Below are 6,111 nucleotides of genomic sequence, written 5' to 3' on the forward strand. Positions count from 1 at the left end.
ATGGCATCGTCACCTTGAGTAGCGATTAAGGCCTCAGCTTCCAGTGCTTCAATGTAATTAAGGGGGAAAGGGGAAATTTTAAGCAGACAACACTTTCACCAATTCGACATCAAACCCACACACGCACATAGGTTATTTAAAGTGACGTCGTCTGTATGAGGGTTTGCAGTCACCGTCGTGATATATGTATGGCGACACTCACACCTGCTTTTGTTCGCTTTTGAGGGAACCTTAGTTTGGTTGATGGGAGTTTTAAATGGGTGAAGGATTTTACTTTGTCATAAATAATTCAAACTCCATTAAGAACAGGCATACATTTTAAATTTGACATGTGGTAGAGAAGAAGCTTCCAAAACACGTTGAACGATGTAGTTATATATTTTTGTGTTTTCGCCAAATATATAAAGAAATAAATACATATGCGAGGCAAAGAGTAAGTAACGGCGGAACTCAATTAATTCGACCGATCTTAACTGGTTCCTTCAAACGTTTTGATACAATTTTACAAAATATTATTTGAAAATAATCTTCCTTGCTGAACGCCGGCTCCACTGTCAAAATTAGACATCGGCCCCTGCGTTAAGAACCTCCCACCATTGTACACATCCAATTAGATTCCAATGTAAAGTGAAAATCTTACATTTTACATTAAACATTTCTATAGCATGGTTTTAAGCGCTCAATGTTAGAAACACTATACTAATTAGTATACTTGTAGTATGGTTAACCAGTACGTTAGCGTCGAATTCATTTACACATCAAAATACGTGCATTTGTTTCATTACTTTTTATTTCTCACACTCTAGAGTAATAACGTTCATCGAAAACATTTAGAAATCAAAACCAGTAAAGAAAGGTCAAAAGTCGGACGGGTTCGTTTGACATCAAATGCTACCTGTACTTTGTTTAAAAAAATACATGGACAGACGGACATGCATAAATCGACACGAAATGTGATTGTATGCAGATCATTGAAATGAACTATTGGTCTAATTCGTTTCCTTTTTCTATCTTACAAACAAATGAACAAAGGCATAATACCCTGACCACAGTGTGGTGTAGGGAATAAAAATCCTCCAAATAGTGGCACTTCGAATATTAAAAAGAAAAGTAATCACCCTCCTGTTTTGCGCTTCATTTTTCTGTTTTTAGATGAGTAGCGGTAGATTAATGTTTATTTCCACTACAATTTAATTTTTTTTGGGAGCCTTTTAACAATTTAGAGTAAAGTTGTATAAATCCATGCTGAACCTTTTCTACCAACAAAACTACACAGAAGATTAAACAAGCAAAAAAAAAAAACACCTAAGTTGGACCGGGGCGAACATTTAATACCCTCCGCCATTTGGAAGGAACTAGAAAAAATTACGTCGAAACCACCGGCTAAATGATAACTGTTATATGGGGATATACGAAGACGAGGACCTGCATAAGTATTTTTTCTCATTGGCCTTAGTTTCGATTCCGAACTTTCTTTGAATTCCCAATTACAATGTGCCTTTTGACAACACACTTAGTTGTCAGATGGGCTTACTGACCGACCTTATACAGGTCATGGTCCTGTTGCATGGGACCTGTATGGAAACGTTGACATATATTGCCCATCATTCATAACAACACATGTGCTCAACTTTTATGGTGAAAAATGTCGAAGGGGTACGTCGGGCATTAGGTCGGCATGTAATTTTAATATTTAATATAAATAAACCCTGTCTAAGAACTCTACACTTCTCAGACAGAATTTTATGGTTTTAATTTTGGCAATCAAACATTCACTTTCCGATAGATAAAAAATGATGTCGGACAAATAAATCGTTTTTCGTTATTACAAATTTTATTTAAATATGAACTGTCCGATGAGCAAAAGGTCAGACCACCCCGTTTATCTTTTAACGTAGAGTTTACTGAATTCAAAAGGTCAGGCCACCCCCGTTTAGCTTTTTACGTAGAGTTTACTGAATTCGTGTTGCCATTGGTTGTGAAAAAATAAATTTACAAAAACTAATCATTTTATTAAGGAAAAGATGAGAACGAGATAATGTAAAGTTCACATTAGCGGGTTTCCTTTTCCCTTTTCTACTACTTCTCTGTTACTTCTAGTGTTCCTACAGTATGGAATAACAAAATTGGACCAGAAGAAAAAGATATAAGAACAGGCTAATATCTCTTTTGTACATTTTCCCCAAACATAACAGTTCCAATTTTCAAACCCGCCAACTTTGGCCAACTTTCGTTTGGACCTATATCCTCAAAACAGTTGTTAAGGTGTGGGTATGCCACCCTATTTTATGGGTTCTCTGCCTGGACACAATCGTCCATACAATGGGTCGCTTATCGTTTATGATTTTACCTGCATACACAGACATTGTAGATTAGCTCTTTACCACAATATCCGTTTCTCGACATTTAGTACGGTATATTTGATAAGAGGCTCCTGGTTCATTTTCAGAATCCATTCTTATTGTAGAATGCCAGAAATGCATTCCATTCGATATCATTAATCCGACCTTGTCCATGTTAAGCTCAGGCTGGGATTCCAATAAATCATGGTGTCATTGATGATTCGAGTAATTATTTCCGCCCACCCGTCATGCGCCCGGTCCACCCACACTCGACACCTGCGACCACTGCCCACGTAAATAAATCTGCATTGCAATACGATTTAAAGGCCGTCTGTCCATGTTGTCATGGCCGAGTGTAGCAGTAGCTGCGGATGCACGACACATGAGCGAGAACCATAATGACAAACTGGGGGCAGATCAGCATATGCTTAAGCAGAGATTATGTCCAAGTGTAATGATATAATAACAACTCCCCTGAGACCATTAGCAATTCAAAGCATGTTTCGTCGTAGCAATTATGGAGCAATGCAATTATGCCTGAAATCAATACCGGCTGCATGGACACCAACGGAAACCGGATGGGCAGACAAGAATATGAACGTGCTGTAGACATTTGAAGCACGGACACGCACATGTGTCCCGACACACGTATGTGTGTGTGTGTGACAGCTTTAATGCCGTATCAAGGCGGTCAGATGCGGTGATTCCACGTAATGCAAATCTGGTCCGAAACATTTAAACGCCCCATTTCAACACCAACAGCCTTAGAAATTGTAAACTTGCGCCGATTAATTTAAACTAAATGAATTTATTGTTATTACTTCGAAACCATTGTCATCGGTCACCATGCGACATGCGGTTGCGGTTGGCTTGAGATCGCAGACTCACTTGGTTGCTCGTGACGATTCTTTCCCATCTGGTCACCTAGGAGCTGCAATAATATCGGAACAGATTTGTCTTCGAATTTGCCTAGAACAATTTCAAAGTATTCGCGCAGAGGCTGGACATCTTCACACGCACATTCCTGCGCAAACATCTGAGCCGAATAATGGAAGCCATGCCATCGGAAGTAGTCCATAATTAGTTGGTGTAGCAATAGCGTCGTAGGTGTATCGACGGATGGTTTCGGTGTCAGTGATTTTGATTCATTGTCCCCCTTCATCATAGCCACCATTTTGGTTTGTAATAAACAGCGCACATCCTGGAGAATACCGTCTTGGTAGAACTTCGTTTTGATCGTGGCATAAAGTTGATTCATGGCATTCTCTTTGGAGATATTCCTATTCGACATTTTACACGTCGGATTCAATGCACAAAACAAAAATGCAGTTGAGGAACGTTAATGTCAGACGCAAAAATATTTTTTTTTACAAAATATGTTTTGCCGTTTTAATTCTCCAAAATAAATTGTCAAAAAGTTAAACAGTCGAGTGATTTCGCCTCCATCTATCGCCTTGCTTTAACTTCCTAGGCTTTGTAGTTGGTGGTCTGACTTGTGTGATCAGGTGAGACAAATATATGTCTACACACCGCATAGATTTGATGTTTTCCACAGAGGTTTGCAGTGGCCAAAAAACCAAGTGACAAAGTGAAGTAAAGTGTTTTCCGACATATATTTGGATAATTCCGCATTTGGACGTGTTAATTGAGGCATCATATTCCTGCAAAGATTTTAGCGACGCAATTACTTCATCCAATGTTAACGTCGGTTTATTCAGCGTACGAAAACAAACGAAACGAATAACGTACTGTACGTCACAAAATTTTAATTTCTTTTTCAAATGTTTGTACAAAACCGTAGACATTTCTATGCCAGAAATACACAAAAAGTACGATCGCCTTAAAGCACTTCGGCTGTGCGTTGTATCGTTTGTGAACGAATCGTCAGGAAACGTTTCCAAACTTTTGCTGTGCGATACGATGACTGTTACATTTAGAGTTGTAATTCTAAATATGTTTTTTTACCCCTTTGCATTGTATGACGGACAATTAAAAGAAGGAATTAATCTTAATATTAGTTTGGACCATGGCTCAACCAGAAAGGTTGCATAACTTCAGGAAACTAGGAAAAATGCAGATCTGTAGCGGAGTCTTATGGTGTCGAATAGACTTTTAAATATGCAACAATTGGTTTTGTTTATTTGACAATATTTTTAACCAAATTACCGTGGTACAATGAAATCAAGGTAGGGCACTGAAACCAATCGACTTTAATTTTTTTATTCGCTGTCTAATTTGTGCATGTTTGTGTTCGATTCAATCATATAGAAATTATTGAGGAATCATTCAAATTCAGTTATAATCAAAATGCATATTACAACTTTAGAGAAATAAAGAACATAACTGTGGAAAGAAATGTAGACCTTTCATTCAATTTCCGCGTTTGTTTATACCCTCCTCCATTCTATTGAGGGTATATTAGCTTTGTCGTTCCGTTTGTAACTCCTCGAAATATTGATAATAGACTCTACAAAGTATATATATTCTGGATCAGCGTAAAATTCTAAGGCGATCTAGCGATGTACGTCTATCTGTCTGTCCGAATTGAGATAGAACTCTAAAATTATGCATACATACATAGTTTACCATGTCGGTCCAAGTTTTTGTATAGCCGGTATAACGGTACCTCCCGATGTTCGGTATTTTCATGATTTTAGCGACATTATTTCAAATTATATATTCATTGTACCATGGGTACCATGGTACAATGAAGAGAAGGTAGGTCAACTTTGAAAAAATTGCAAGTATAGAGGTCAACCTGTTTGGCTTGTAATGTCAGAATTACCATCAAAACAACAAAAAAGCAAACAACTTGTTGCATTGATTTTGAATAAATAATTTAAAACCGCGAAAACTGAATGAATGGTCAAAATTTCTTTTCAATATCATGTTCTATATATCTCTTATGGTTTATTTCGCGACAAAAACTGTAGATTTTGTCGATACATTCGTTGCAATAAGCATTTTGAAAACACCCGAATTTGAATATTTTCTGAACAATTTTTTATTATTGAAAAGAAGACACACACATAAGCAAATGAAGTTGACATATTAAGCCAGAAAAATAAAAAAATTTAAATCATATGGTAGTTCTGCCCTACCTTGAATTCATTGTACCATGATGGGTACTACCATGGTACAATGAACAAGTTGTTTGATTTTTTATTGGTTTGATACTAATTCTGACTTTACAAGCCAAACAGGTATATACTTGCAATTTTTTCAAAGTTGACCTACCATCTCTTCATTGTACCATGGGTTCACGTCTTCGTATAGTCGTCATTTAATGGTACCTCCCGATATTCGGTAATTTGATGATTTCAGCAACAAAATTCACCGGATTCGTTTCAAATTTCGTATTAGAAGATCTTATACAGATCGTATAGCCCCCATATGAGGGTACCTCCTGATACTCGGTATTTTTATGATTTATGCGACATTATGTAACAAAGTTCGTATTTAAAGTTCGTAATGGGTACTACTGCTTATGAAAAAAAATTTCGCATGCAGGTTCACGTTTTCGTATATCCCCCATATAACGGTACCTCGGATTTTCGGATTTTTTTGAAATTGTTCAAGTTCCTTCCAAATTGTGGAGGGTATTAAAAGTTCGGTCCGGCTGAACTTAGCCACTTTTTCACTTGTTGTTTATATACTCAAAATCAATGCAAAAAGTTGTTTTGTTTATTTTATAATAAAAAAACTTGTTGCATTTGTTGGACAGTAATTCTGGTAGGCCTCTTTGTTTGCCAACATTTCCCACTTAGCC

The sequence above is a fragment of the Musca domestica genome, unplaced genomic scaffold, assembly GCF_030504385.1.
Source record: "Musca domestica strain aabys unplaced genomic scaffold, Musca_domestica.polishedcontigs.V.1.1 12, whole genome shotgun sequence".
NCBI lineage: Eukaryota > Metazoa > Arthropoda > Insecta > Diptera > Muscidae > Musca > Musca domestica.